The 14,825-nt window shown below is 39.9% G+C and overlaps 1 protein-coding gene across 6 annotated transcripts in view; it reads right to left on the reverse strand.

Moving 5' to 3' along the window:
• Nucleotides 1–14,825, reverse strand: part of GALNT11 (polypeptide N-acetylgalactosaminyltransferase 11) — a 55,263-nt gene that overhangs the window by 35,470 nt on the left and 4,968 nt on the right. The gene's annotated exons all lie outside the window — the stretch shown is intronic.

Raw genomic sequence — 14,825 nt, forward strand, 5'->3', positions numbered from 1 at the left:
AAACCACCACGCAGAGAGTGAGTTTTTCACAAGGGAATTCTACTAGTCCTTCAAAGATCTAATAATCCTAATGCTACTTAAGCCACTAAAGAGCACAAATAATAATAAATCTTCTGAATCTGTTTTATAAAATGAGTAGACACTGATCTCAAAATCTAACAAAAACTGAACCTCCCCAAAACACCCATCTTGTTTATGAACATCAATCTTATGAATTTAAAAAAATCTTAAGAATAAATACTAAGCACAAACTTAACAAGCAATGTCTTAAACATGTATGAGGAAAACCGTAAGACACTCCTGAAAGCCCCAAAAGAAGACTTAATCACATGGAAAGATGTACCTTACTCTTGAATAGAGAAACCCCAAATCATAAGTCAGCTCTCCTTAAGATAACTTATATGTTACATAATCATATCAAAAATACTAACAGATTTTTTTTTCTGGAGCTAAACAAGTTGATTATATAGTTCTTTTGGGAAAGAATGAACAAGCAGGGAATAGGCAGGCAAAACCTGAAAAACAAGTACAAGCAGGGCTGAGCCCTACTGGATAATAAACTCCAGGGTTTTTCTACCTAACCAGCACACCGAGACACATACACAGACTAAAAACCAATGAGGCAGGATGAGAAACTGAGAAACGGACCCAATTACATTTAGAAATTTAGTATAAATGATTATAGATAATATCACATGCCAGTGAAGAAATGAATGACTTTTTGCTAACTGGTTTTGGGACAACTGTTTAGCACCATACGTTGAAGGATACAGTAGGGTCCACTCCTCACACCATTCACCTAGACATATCTGATATGAATTTGATATTTAAATACAGATGAAAAAATAAACTATTGGGACCACATCAAAATAAAAAGCTTGTGCACAGTGAAGGAAACAGTCAACAAAACTAAAAAATGGGAAAGGCTATTTGCAAATGACATATCCAATAAAGGGTTAGAATCTAAAATATATAAAGAATTGATACAACTCAACACCCAAAAAAAACTAAATAATCCAATTAAAAAATGGGCAGAAGATATGAACAGACACTTCTCCAGAGACATCCAGGCCATCCAGAGACAACCAGGTGTTACATATAACACCCAGCACTCATCACTTCAAGAGCCCTCCATGATGCCCATCACCCAATTACTACATCCCCCTAACCCCTCCAGCAACCCTGTTTGTTTCCTATAGTTAAGAGTCTTATGGTTTGTCTCCCTCTCTGATTTCGTCTTGTTTTTCTCTCCCTTCCCCTATGTTCATCTGTTTTGTTTCTTAAATTCCACATGAGTGAAATCATATGGTATCTATCTTTCTCTGTCTTCTTTTGCTTAGCATAATACCCTCTAGTTCCATTCACATCACTGCAAATGGCAAGATTTCATTTTTTTGATGGCTGAGTAATATTCCACGGTCTGTATGTAACACTCTTCTTTATCCATTCACCTGCCTATGAACATCTGGGCTCTTTCCATATTTTGGCTATTGTGGACATTGCTGCTATAAACAGTGGGGTGCATGTGCCCCCTTTGAATCACTATGTTTGCATCCTTTGGATAAACACCTAGTAGCGCACTTGCTGGGTCATAGGATAGTTCTATTTTTAACTTTTTGAGGAACCACCATACTGTTTTGAGTGGCTCCATCAGTCTGCATTCCCACCAACAGCGTAAGAAGGTTCCCCTTTCTCCACATGCTCACCACCATCTGTTGTTTCCTGAGCTGTTAATTTTAGCCATTCTGACTGGTGTGAGATGGTTTCTCATTATGGTTCTGATTTGTATTTCCTTGAGGCCAAGTGACGCTGAACACTTTTTCAAGTTTCTGTTGGCCATCTGTATGTCCTCTTTGGAGAAATGTCTGTTCATGTTTTCTGCCCATTTCTTGACTACATTTTTTGCTTTTTTGGGCGTTCAGTTTGATAAGTTCTTTATAGATTTTGGATACTAGCCCTTTATCTGGTAAGACATTTGCAAATATATTCTCCCATTTCTAGGTTGCTTTTAGTTTTTTGACCATTTCTTTTGCTGTGCAGAAGCTTTTTATCTTGATGAAGTCCCAGTGGCTCATTCTTGCTTTTATATCCCTTGCCTTTGGAGACGTATCTAGCAAGAAGTTGCTGCAGCCAAGGTGGGAGAGGTTGCTGCCTGTGTTCTCCTCTAGGATTCTGATGGATTCCTGTCTCACATTTAAGTCTTTCACCCATTTTGAGTCTATTTTTGTATGTGGTGTAAGATAGTGGTCCAGTATCATTCTTCTGCATGTGGCTGTCCAATTTTCCCAACACCACTTGTTGAAGAGACTGTCTTTTTTCCACTGGATATTCTTTCCTGCTTTGTCAAAGATTAGTTGACCGTAGAGTTGAGGGTCCGTTTCTGAGTTCTCTAGTCTGTTCCATTGATCTATGTGTCTGTTTTTGTGTCAATACTGTCTTAATGATCACAGCTTCAAGTCTGGAATTGTGATGCCACCAGCTTTGGTTTTCTTTTTCAACATTCCTTTGGCTATTCGGGGTCTTTTCTGGTTCCATACAAATTTTAGGATTGTTTGTTCCAGCTCTGTGAAAAATGCTGATGGTATTTTGATAGGGATTCCATTGGATGTGTAGATTGCTTTGGGTAGCATATTTGTTCTTGTCCCAATATTTGTTCTTCCAGTCCATGAGCATGGAGTGTTTTTCCATTTCTTTATGTCTTCCTCAATTTCTTTCCTAAATGTTCTATAGTTTTCAGAGTATAGATCCTTTACCTCTTTGGCTAGGTTTATTCCTAGTTATCTTACGGTTTTTGGTGCAATTGTAAATGGGATCAATTCCTTGAAGAAACAGACTTTTTTATTAATATTTTTATTATATTATGTTAGTCACCATACAGTACACCCCTAGTTTTTGATGTAAAGTTCCATGATTCATTACTTGCGTGTAACACCTAGTGCACCTGCAATATGTGCCCTCCTTAATACCCATCACCAGCCTATCCCATTCCCCCACCCCCCTCCCCTCTGACGCCCTCAGTTTGTTTCCCAGAGTCCATAGTCTCTCATGGTTCATTCCCCCTTCTGTTTACTCCCCCCTTTCTTCTTCCCTTGAAGAAAGACTCTTAACAATAGAGAACACACTGATGGTTGCCAGAGGGGCGGTGGGTGGGGGATGGGTGAAATAGGTGATGGGTATTAGGAAGTGCACTTATGATGAGCAGTGAATAATGTACAGAATTGCTGAATTACTATACTGTACACTGAAAACTAATATAACACTATATGTTAACTATACTGGAATTAAAATAAAAAACTTTAAAAAATATGGAAGATGACACCATACAAGTAACAGAAGAAAACAAAAGTAAATTCCTCTATTATCTGGAAGTAGGCAAAACTTTTCTAGCTATAACTGAAAATCCAGAAACAATCCTGGAAAAGATAGATAAGCTAGGTTATACAAGAACAAAAAAAACTGAGGGTAGCAAAAGACACCAGAAGAAAAATAAAATGGCAAATGAGAAAAAAGAAAAAAATACGTGCACCTTTAAAAAAAAAAGGTATTATCTCAGTATTAGATATCTAGTGCTATATAACAAATTACCACAAAAACAGCACATATTTATTATCTCACAATTTTTTTTTAAGATTTTATTTATTTATTTGACAGAGAGCCAGCGAAAGAGGGAACACAAGCAGGGGGAGTGGCAGAAGAAAAAGCAGGCTCCCAGTGGAGCAGGGAGCCCGATGCAGGGCTTGATCCCAGGACCCTGGGACCACACCCTAAGCCGAAGACAGATGCTTAACGACTGAGCCACCCAGGCGCCCCTATCTCACAATTTCTAAACAGCAAGCATCGGAGCACAGCTTAACCGGATCCTCTACTCAGGGTCCGGCAAGTCTTCAAGTTAATTGTCAGCCAAACTCCATTCTCACCTGGAGGCTTGATTTCCGAAAAACTGCTCCCAAACTCATCAAGTTGTTGGTAGAATTCCTTTCCTTGTGGATCTATGACAAAGGGGCCTTGTCAGTTGGAGGCCACCCTCAGACCCAAGCAGTTACTGCCAGTTCCTTGCCAGGTGGGCATCACCACAGTCCCTAACTTCACCAAACTGACAATGAGGAGTCTCCTCCAGTCTGCTGAAGATGGAGTCTTTTTTCCTTTTTTTCCCCAAGATATCTATCTATCTATCTATCTATCTATCTATCTATCTATTTATTTATTTATTTAATGAGAACATGTGTGCATGCGCACACACAACCTTGGGAAGGCAAAGGAAGAGGGAGAGAAAGAACCTCAAGCAAACTGCACTAAGCACGAAGCCCAATGCAGGGCTCAATCCCACAACCTTGAGATCATGACCTGAGCTGAAATCGAGTCAGATGCTCAACCAACTGAGCCACCCAGGTGCCCCAAGACGGGGTCTTATATAATATAGTCATAAGAGTGACATCCCATATCTTTGCTATATAAACTAAGCTAATCAAGAAACTGACATTCTATCATCTTTGCCATATGCTGTTGGTTAAAAGCAAGGCCTAGGTCCCACTCTCACTCACGGAGAATTAATTACACAAAGTGAGGGCAGAAGATGGCAGGAAATCACTGCAGATCACCTTCAGTCTGGTCAGCCACAATGAAAAAGGACCAACACCCGTTCAGGCCATTCACAGAAACAGAAATACAATTGGTTCTTAACCCTGTGAAAAAAATGCTGAACCTTGCTATGACAAGGGAAAATAAACAAAATAAGCTGTCACCGAGATACAATTTCCCACCTGTCGGATTTATAAAAATCCAAAAGCTTGTCTACATAGTCTGACAGTAAGTCTCACATGTGGTATTGGGCAATCTGGCAACTTCTACTAAAATTACATACGCCTTTACCCTTTGACCTAGCAATATGACTCCTAGGAATCTATACCACAGAGGGAAAAAGTAGGAAACAATGTGTGCACAAGGCTATTCACTACAAGACTATTTGTAATAAGAAAGAGGATGGAATCAATCCAATTGCCTACTGATGAAGGACTGGTTGAACAAATGAAGAAACATCCATATAAATATGCAGCTGTAAAAAGCAAAGAGAAATGTCTCTACATATTACTATGGTTTTATCGCTACATATGTTGCCAGGTAAAAAAAAAGTAAGATGGAGAAGAGTGTATATAGAATGCTACATACAAATATATCTATATTCATACACATAACTGCTTATATTATAAAACAAAGGATGTTTAAGCAAAGGCAGGACAAAGCGTAATACTGAGTTGGTTTCTAGAATTCTCCCATAAACCATTAAAAAAAAAGTTGAAGCCAATTAGGAGAGGGAGGAAACAGAATGGAGGGGCAGGACTAAAAGGCCGACTTCATATTCATAGGTGGAAAGCAGCCCTGCACTGCTATGCAATTCAGGAAACTAGAAAGATACGCATACAAAATATGCAAGTAACAATTTAAGCACATGTATGCTTTTTAGTCCACTCAAAAACTGACTGATATTGCTACTGTTAGCATCTACTGTTGTTATATCAACAATGCTATCTGGAGAACTACATAGGACAAAGGTCCAAAATCTCATGAGATCTCACTCAATTTAAACTCCATCAGGGTGCCCGGGTGGCTCAGTTGGTTCAGTGTCCTACTCTTGGTTTCGGTCAGGTCATGATCTCAGAGTCATGAGATCAGCCCTGCATCAGGCTCTGTGTTTGCTGCAGGCTGCCTGAGATTCTCTTCTTCTCCCTGCCCCTCCTTCCTCTTGCGCGTGCATGCTCTCAAATCAAATCAAAACAAAATAAAAACAAAACTCCAGCATCATTATCAATTACAGTGAAGGGTATTTCTCAACAGCACAATTATCTGAGCTAAGAAAACCCATTTTGAGAGGCTATCTATAGTCATTATTACTTCTATTAAGAAAGTACACAGTACACACAGCTACTAAATTATGTTCCATAGTAGTTAAATTATGTAAAGTCCACTAAGACAATGCCTGTTACACAATGTCACTCTACAGATGATAATTTAAACCATTCCATTTATCTTCCAGTCATAGCCTATTAAATGTACTAAATAATACATTTTTCTTCTGAAAATCATTAAAAACAATCCTCAAGAAAAGGCTAACAATGGGAACACAGTAGAGTTCTATATGTTAGACACCATCAAGGTAGTGGAGACTAATATTTTAAGCTCTGCTATTATGCTAAAAAAAATCAGAAAATACAAATAAGCAAAAAGTTAAAAAACAAAAAACAACCACCTGAAAGCTCACCACTGCTAATGTTTTGCTATATATTCTACTATTTTTAATCTTTCATACTATCTAAAATGTTACACTGTTATTGGCAATTATGGAAAAATAAACAATAGAATCAGCTAAGTGGCATCATAGATAATTTTCTGTTGACTTTCCTTTATTTAAAACATTGTCTATAAAGAATACGTATTTCTTTAATAATCAAGGCAAAAAAATTTTTTTAAATATTTTATTTAATTATTTATCAGAGAGAGAGCAAGTACAAGCGGGGGGGAGTGGCAGGCAGAGGGAGAAGCAGGCTCCCCACTGACCCTGGGATCATCTGAGCCAAAGGCAGACGCTTAACCGACTGAGCCACCCAAGCATCCCAAGGTAAAAAATTTCTTAACCTTACTTAAAAATAGAAGAACAACTTTGGAAAGGATTAAATATTTTAAGGCTTTGAATGAAATATGGCCTTTCTTTTAACCTCAGAAGCAAAGGAGATTTTAGCACATTAAAAGAAAGGCTGTTTTAATTCCATTAATTTGTCAAAAACTTGAGAATAAAATTTGAATACTGAACAAGTATTCTAAAAGCACAATCTGAAAAACTTTTTCCTCCACAAATCACTGTCTGAATTCGTCTGCCCAATGTCCAACTTCTGGTACTACAGGAGAAATGAGACCATACCACCTAACTCACACACAGTACAGCTTTCATTTTTCTTCGACACAAAATTTTCATAATGTTTAATGAAGTTTAAAATGTCTCTTTTTTTAAAGATTTTATTTATTTGAGAGAGAGCGCCCACATGCATGAGCAGGGGGAGGGGCAGAAGCTGAGCACCTGACTTGGTGCAATCTCAGGACCCTGAGATCACGATGTAAGGCCAAAATCAGATGCTCAACCAAATGAACCATCCAGGGACCCCTAAAATGTCTATCACTGAATGATAAGGATTTACCCTTCCATAGTTTCTGGCTATTTTCTCGTTGGTCTATTCTACATTCCAAGTTGTCAAACAGCAAACATTTGTTAGCTTTTTCAATAAAAGAGACACATTCATATTTTAAGTGAGCTACAATCATGTGAGTACAAATGCTGATTTACAACAGTGCCCTTCCCACAGACCCCTGTGAAATTACCAGGTGATGACAACACAAAAAAAAATTTTTTTCTCATTCCTTACCTACCTGAAAGACTAGAAGAAAACACTGCCACCAACTTATTTCATAACTACAAGTAAGGAGATTACTGAATTAGTAAAGGTTCAGAGCAAATTCCAGACATCATATGCTTTCCCGGGAATAATCCTCTGACATCCCTCAAACATCTATGAATCTCCTCCCTATAACAAAATCAAAAGGAACATTAACAGATGCATGTAGTGTCTATATACTATACCTCAAATGCAGAGGAAAACCACATGGTAATGCTGATGGGAATTTAATGCTAATTTAATTAAATGCAAATTTAATTAAACACTGAAGAAAAGGAAACTGAAAGAACAGCTAACAGAACAAAGCACGTAAACTAATCTTGGGACACCTACTTGGTCAGTGAAAACGGACTGGCAGAGGCTGACCATTACGCTTTAATATCCTCCCTGATCTAAATGCTCAAGTAGAAAGTAGCAGCTCTCCCTGGTCAAGGCCTGGGGAAGACAAAAGGGAGAAAGTGACCACAGCCGCATGAGGGGCTTACACAACACACATATACTTCCAGGAATCATTACATTCAAGATCTTTCTAACTATATATTCTACTATACATAGTTATAGTTTATTACGATCTCTCATATTTTAATGAATTCATTTCTGACCCCATGTTTCTGATCAAGATCAACAGGCACAGTTAGGAAATGCCCTTACAGCAGCCTTTTCTCAGTCCCAACAGAAAGAGTTGATAGGATGTCAATGCAGCGGTCATAAAATCAAATGCAGTCAAAAACCAGGCAGACAAATGGGTGTATCCGCAGGGGAGGAAACTAGAGAGTGGCAAGGTGAGTCCCGCAACTAAAGAAATTCAAATTGAAAAACTACAAAAGTTCGATCAGCCTCCAGACTGCAACTCCTGTAGGGGTATATAGAACGAATACAGAGGAACCATTTACAGCCCCCGCAATTACGAAAACTGTTATTTCTTTTTCCCCTTCTGCCCATAAAAAGGAGAATTAAACCCAAAGTACGTCAGATGAAGAAGAAATAAGTGAACAGGAAAAAGGATGGTCACTAAAATAAGTGTTCTGAGATACCAAATAACTAAGGAACTAGAATGGCTTTAAACACACCCAATATAAACAAGCATCTGTATATCCACTATCCACATGGCCTTCTACAGCTGGCTTTGTCCCAGGAACAAGGGGGTATGAGCAGAGTTGACTCCCCTTAAACCAAGGCTGCTGAGTGTGTTCCTCTGCTAGCGTGTCAGGAGTCTTCCAGAGCAGACGGTGCTGACGAAGTGGCTTACCTACACGGGTCAAGTATGCAAATCAAAACTAACAAAAAAGAAAATACTAGTCCTGAGTGTAAAACAGAGAGAGAGAGAGAGAGAAAAACAGCCTTATCTTTTTCTCCTTGGTCTTAGAGAAATTAAGGAAGGGGAGGAACTGAGATTTGAACCCCAGTCATCTGATGTCAGACCTATGTCCTTTCAGCATTTTGTTGTGCCACCTGGCAAGGAAGAGGCCAGTGATTTCCTGCTTGCCATCCTTTTAAAAATAGAAGTCATCCAGTAACTTTTTTAAACATAAATTTATGCTTCCCACAAGATTAAAGAGATGGAAAACCCCTGCCCTTGGGGTTACCTAAAATGACCGTATGTCCGGGTGCTGTGATAAGTACTAGTTCCCCCTTGTTCTCCAAAAAAAGACCTCGCTGGCACCCCAAGCACACTTCTGTTCCTGAGGTGAGTATGCCCTTCACCTGTGAGAGGCTTGCTGACTAGCTGTCCAGGGGAGACAGGGTAGGAACCACCTGTGACCATGACCCAGGAGGGCTGGGGAGAGGCGCTGTCCCCTAAGTGCCCACTCTGCCTGAAATCTCTGCATTACAGAATAATTGAAGTCTGGAAAGCTTTTCTTGTCTTCCGTATTTTCTTATCTCAGTGGATTTCAATCCAAATAGCAGTCGTATCTTTTTTCTAATCAAAATATTTGGAACCCCAGCATAAATTATACAAACGTGATAAAAGACCATGTAATTCTTCATGTGAGAAAACATTTATCCTCAGCAGAATAACGAAAACTGCTAAAACTGGAAAGTGGGGGGAGGGAGGAGAGAGGGAGGCTGGAGAGCAGGCAGGCAGGCAGCTAGCAAACAGACTCACTCTAAGGAAATGAGCCCTAGACTACGACCTACAAGTGGAAAGCTTTTTTAAAAAACACCTTATCCTCCATTTAGGATCTGTTATTCCATGGATATCTTTGTCAGTTTTCGAAGTTCTCAGCCATCTTCTCTTCAAGTATTATCCTACTCCCTTCTCTCTCCTCTCCTTCTAGGATTCCAATCAAACATACATTGCACTCTGTCACTACATCCTATGTATTTCTTAGCTCTCTTCAGTGTTTTCCAGACTCTTCCTTTCTCATACTTCATTCAAGGAAGTTTCTTCTGATCTTTCACTTCACTACTTTTCTAATCTGCTATTAATCCAATGAATCCTCAATTTTGGTTACTGTATTTAGATCTAGTATTTAGCTGTGTCTTTTTCAAATCTGTTCTGTCCCTTTGCTCTGATTCCTTGCGCAGATGTTTAAGTTCAGCTTCTATCTCCATAAACATCCTAAACAGTGTTTTACAGTCTCACTGTCTAAAGTGGCTGCCTCTACCGCCTGTTGCCTGTGTGAGTTCTTGTTCAGGTTGTCTCCTGGTGCACCTGATTACACTGATCTGATTGTGTGGACACTATTTGAAAAATCATCTCAGAAACAACTTGAGACCTAAAATGTTATCTTCCTCTAGAGAGCATCTTCATTGGCTTCTGTTAGGTACCAGTCATCACCAGCAATCTGAGATAGGAGATATACTAAACTCCCTAGATGACACAGCAGAATTTCATTTCAGGCAAGCTCCTGTATACTCCCAGTCCACCTGTATTCCAGCCTACGGCCTTTCAAGATTCCAACATTACCCATGGTTGGCTCAGCAGGATTCTCACCCATGGCAAATCCTGGACTCCAACTTCTGTTCCCCTATCCTGTGAGTCTGTCAACACACTGCTCAGCCTTTCAAAATAGCAAATATCAGGGACAAGAGCAGTGCAAGCAAGGTGTTCACCTCTCTGGAATTCTATTATCTCCCAAACCTCAATCCAGTAATTCTTTACTATCTTGTGAATTCTCTGATGCTTTTCAGAACTGACTGATTTCAACTAGGTTCTCCAGTCTGCCATTACCAGAAGCGCAAGGCCAGGGTCATTTTCTAAACTACTGCTTTTGTATTTCAAAGCGAACCAGCCAGGTATCACCAAAAAGAGAACATCAGAAAATCATGTGACAGAATCGAGCATTTTCCAGAAACTCATTTCTGAATGCAATCTACCACCTCAAGATCAAGAGGTTTAGAAAGCTGACAAACCTGTTAATCGATTGAACAGATGGCCAATTTCTACCCCAGCTCATCGTGTTGGATCAAGCTAAGGGAAATCAGTATAGCAGACACTGTCACTTGCACATCCTCTCAAGGCTTACCATCCTGCACAGGTCTGACTTCCAGCTGCCAGCATCTACATCTCTGGCCCCTGGACCCATCTGCCCATGTGCAGTGCAGGCCCAAAAGTATTTGGGAATATGCACCTTCCTAGCGGCAGCCTTCAACAACAGACTGGTAAAAATACTCCAGCTCCCTTACATGCTTGCCCTGGATGCTAACTCTGACACCTGTATTCTACGCTGGCTTTCAGAGTTCCCCAGTATGAGTAAGCTTTAGGGGCCTACAGTGGAAAATGGCTTGAAATCTGTACCCTTTCTAGCTTTCTCTCCTATCTCTCTCACTTCTTCATTCTCTTACTGCTGTGTCCTGAGATTACCTCACAGATAAACAAGGTAAACTGAACTTTTTATCTCAGGATTCTGAAGAAACCCAAACTAATAAAATCAGGTTCCAAAAGAAAAGAAATAGGTTGACAAATTCTTATATGTACTAGTTTTTTATTTTTAAGCAGAAAATTTAATAAAGATAGGGGCTATATAGCTTTTGTTGCCTATAAAGTGCAAAATAAGGCATACAAAAAATTTTTCTGAAAAGTTGCAAGGTATTTTTATAGTTGCAAGAAAAGAACTTTGAAAGTGATAAGCTTTTCTAAGGAAAGCAAAAGCTATCGGACAGTATAGCTTGAAATCATTATTAATCAAGTGATATGAAATATCAAATTTAGCCTGCATGATCAAATCTAGATACAATACCACAGTCCTAGATCTGCATAGAGTTCACTGAAGATGGTAACAAGTCATAAACCCTAAGTCAAAAAAAAAAAAAAAAATAGGAGTAACTTCTGCTTCCAGCTCCAATATGAGAAGAGCTTATAAGCCATCACTCCCATCCTTACAACAAGAAAAAACTGGACAAACTGAAAATCAATGATACTTTTAGAACATCAGAGAACTGAGATTACAGGGCAAACTGCCACGCAAAACCTAGAGACACACAGCTGGTATCCTCTTACCTGGAGCAGAAGCTGCTAGAGCCACAAACTGGTGCTGCAGCCTGTGTGACATGGCAGGAGAGTGAGAAACTCTGGCAGTCGAGGTGGGGGGGCGGGGCTCCTACACTTCTGTGGGCTTTACCTTCAGGAACCATAACAGGTCCCCACCATGAAGGTGGAGATAAAGAAAGATCCTGTCTGACTCAGACTGGGAAGGGAAGAGTAATCACTGTGAAACACCCCAGGACCCTCTCCAAGGCAAAGGCATTTGCTCCTGGGGAAAAGACACTGCCAGAGCTTTCTCCTAGTTGGGAAAGGGCACTCCTCCCACTCCTCTACTCCAGCCCGTGCTGCCCTTCCAGGCAAACCTAAGACGAAAAGATAATCAGCAAAGGTCATGGCTTCCCAGGAAACAGACTGGGAATTCCGCAGCTACAGAAGGGAGTAGGTTGCAGCGGGGGGAAAAAGCTACACCATGGCAAACACCTGTGATGGTCATAACTGCAGAACTCTCACCCTCCCTCATACTTGACCACCACACGAACAGGCTCCATATATAATAAAGGCGGGTTACAGCTCAAAGACCTGCAAGACACAGACTCTCTTGGGAAGGGTACTCAGAAAATTCCAAAGTCAAGAGGGCAGATAAAAACAAGGGCACAGAAGAATGTGAGGACTCTGGCATCTGTAGCTACAGCAAAACATTAAAACACAGTCAAACCCGTAGCTAGATCACCATAAATCCACACACTAAAGCTCTATTTAGTTCCTGAAGTTCCTATTACCTGATACAACATGTCAGGTTTTCAACAACAACATTAAAAATACAAGGCATACCAAAAAGCAAGAGAAAATAGGGCCTGAAGAGACAAAACAATCACTGGAACCAGACTTAGATGACACAGATTTGGGGATCATCAAACAGAGAATTTAAAATATCTAGGGGTGCCTGGGTGGCTCAGTCGGACAAGCGTCTGACTCTTGATTTCAGCTCAGGTCATGATCTCAGGGGTGTGAGATCAAGCCCACACTAGGCTCCATGCTAGGCGTGGAGCCTGCTTAAGATTCTCTTTCTCCCTCTCCCTGTGCTCCGCCTGCCAACAAATGAATAAATAAATAAATATCTTTAATTAATAGGTTAAGAACACTAATCGAAAAAAAGACAACATGCAAGAACACATGAAAAATATAAATAGGGAGATGGAATTCTAAGAAAGAATCCAAAGACATGGCTAAAAAATCAAGAACACTGTTAACAGCAGTGAAGAACGCCTTCCATGGGCTCAACAGTGGCCTTTACACAGCTGAAGAAAAAAAACAGTGAGCCTGAATATAGGTCATTTCCCAAACTGAAATGCAAAGAGGAAAAAAAGGGAAAAACAGTACATCCAAAAACTGTGGGCAATTTCAGAAAGTATAACATTTAAGTATCAGAATATCAGAAGGAGAAGAAAGAAAAAGAAAGCAGAAGAAATATCTGAAATAACAATGGCCAAGAACTCTCCAAAATTAGTAAGAGAACCCAAAGCAGAATAAATATCCCCCCCTAAACTTTCACCTAGGTACACCATAATCAGAAAATCAAAAGACAAAAATCTTGAGAGAAGCCACAGGGAGGGAAAAACTTTACCTGCAGGGGAAGAAGGGTAAGAATTACAGTGGGATGTTCCTCAGAAATCATGCAAGCCAAGAGATGGGCTGAAACAGTTCAAGTACAAAAAAAAAAAAAAAATCCGCCCACCTTAGAATTCTATACCCACCGACATTATCCTTCAAAAGTTAAGAAGAAATACCTTCTTGAACAAAACCTAAGGAATTCATCACCAGTAGACCTGCCCTGCCAGAAATGTTAAAAGAAGTTCTTCAAGCAGAAGGAAAATGACATAGGTAAGAAACCTGGATCTACATAAAGAACATCAGAGAAGAAAAAAATGAGAATTATATTTTTCTTATTCTTAATTGATCTAAAAGAAATTGTTCAAAGTAACGTAAGTCACAATATACTGAATGATCATAGCATACTGGTAAGTGAATGAATGACAACAATGTCACAGGAATGGGAGGGAAAAATTGGGATGGTCTTTATTAATAAGGTACCTGTACAAGATGTTTAGCAATATACTGTCATGTGAAGGCAGATTCAAACTAATTAGTTTAAAATGTATACTGTAAACTGTAGGGCAACCACCAAAAATCTCTTTATAAGAAGTGTAACTGACACGCTATGTGGAGGTAAAATAATGGTTTCCCAGCACAGCCACATCCCAGGAATTAAGATTGCTGATCACCTGACCTTAAAATAAAGAGATTATTTTGGATTATCTGGGTGAACCCAGTGTAATCTCCGGATCCTTAAATGTGCAAAAGGGAAATCAGAATGATGCAATGTAAGAGGAGGAACTGGACCAGCTGTTGCTGGCTTTCAAAATGGAGGAAAAAGGCCATAAACCAACAACTGTGCATGGTGTGCTGAGAAGCGGGGCTGGTATACTGAATTAAGAATGAAGGGGCATAACCAACCACACAGGGGGCGGGGCAGCAGGTCACCTCCTTAGCACCTGAGCTCCCACTTTGGGGACGTGAAACCTCCAGCATCCTTTGGATTGGCAGTGCAATTTCAATATACCCACACGAAGGAAGCAGGGTCACAAGATTTATCACTTAAAGCTCCCAGAAGCAGGGGGATAGGGAATGCAATGACCTGGGGAAAGGGCAGTCCTACATCCCAGGTTACCAGGGAGCAGGAAATAAGAGAGCAGGGTAGCAAGCAGCTATTACTTATAAGGTAGTTGGGGCAGAGGTCACTAACTTTTCCCAGCTTCGCTTGAAGTGGTTATTTTAAAAGGTGCCCTGGGAAACACTCCCCCTGCTTGTGTTTCCTCTCTCGCTGGCTGTCTCTCTGTCAAATAAATAAATAAAATCTTAAAAAAAAAAAAAAAGTGCTCTGGGAAAGACAAAGC

This window comes from Ursus americanus, chromosome 3, assembly GCF_024610735.1.
Source record: "Ursus americanus isolate L20-20 chromosome 3, mUrsAme1.1.p, whole genome shotgun sequence".
In the NCBI taxonomy this organism is placed as follows: Eukaryota; Metazoa; Chordata; class Mammalia; order Carnivora; family Ursidae; genus Ursus; species Ursus americanus.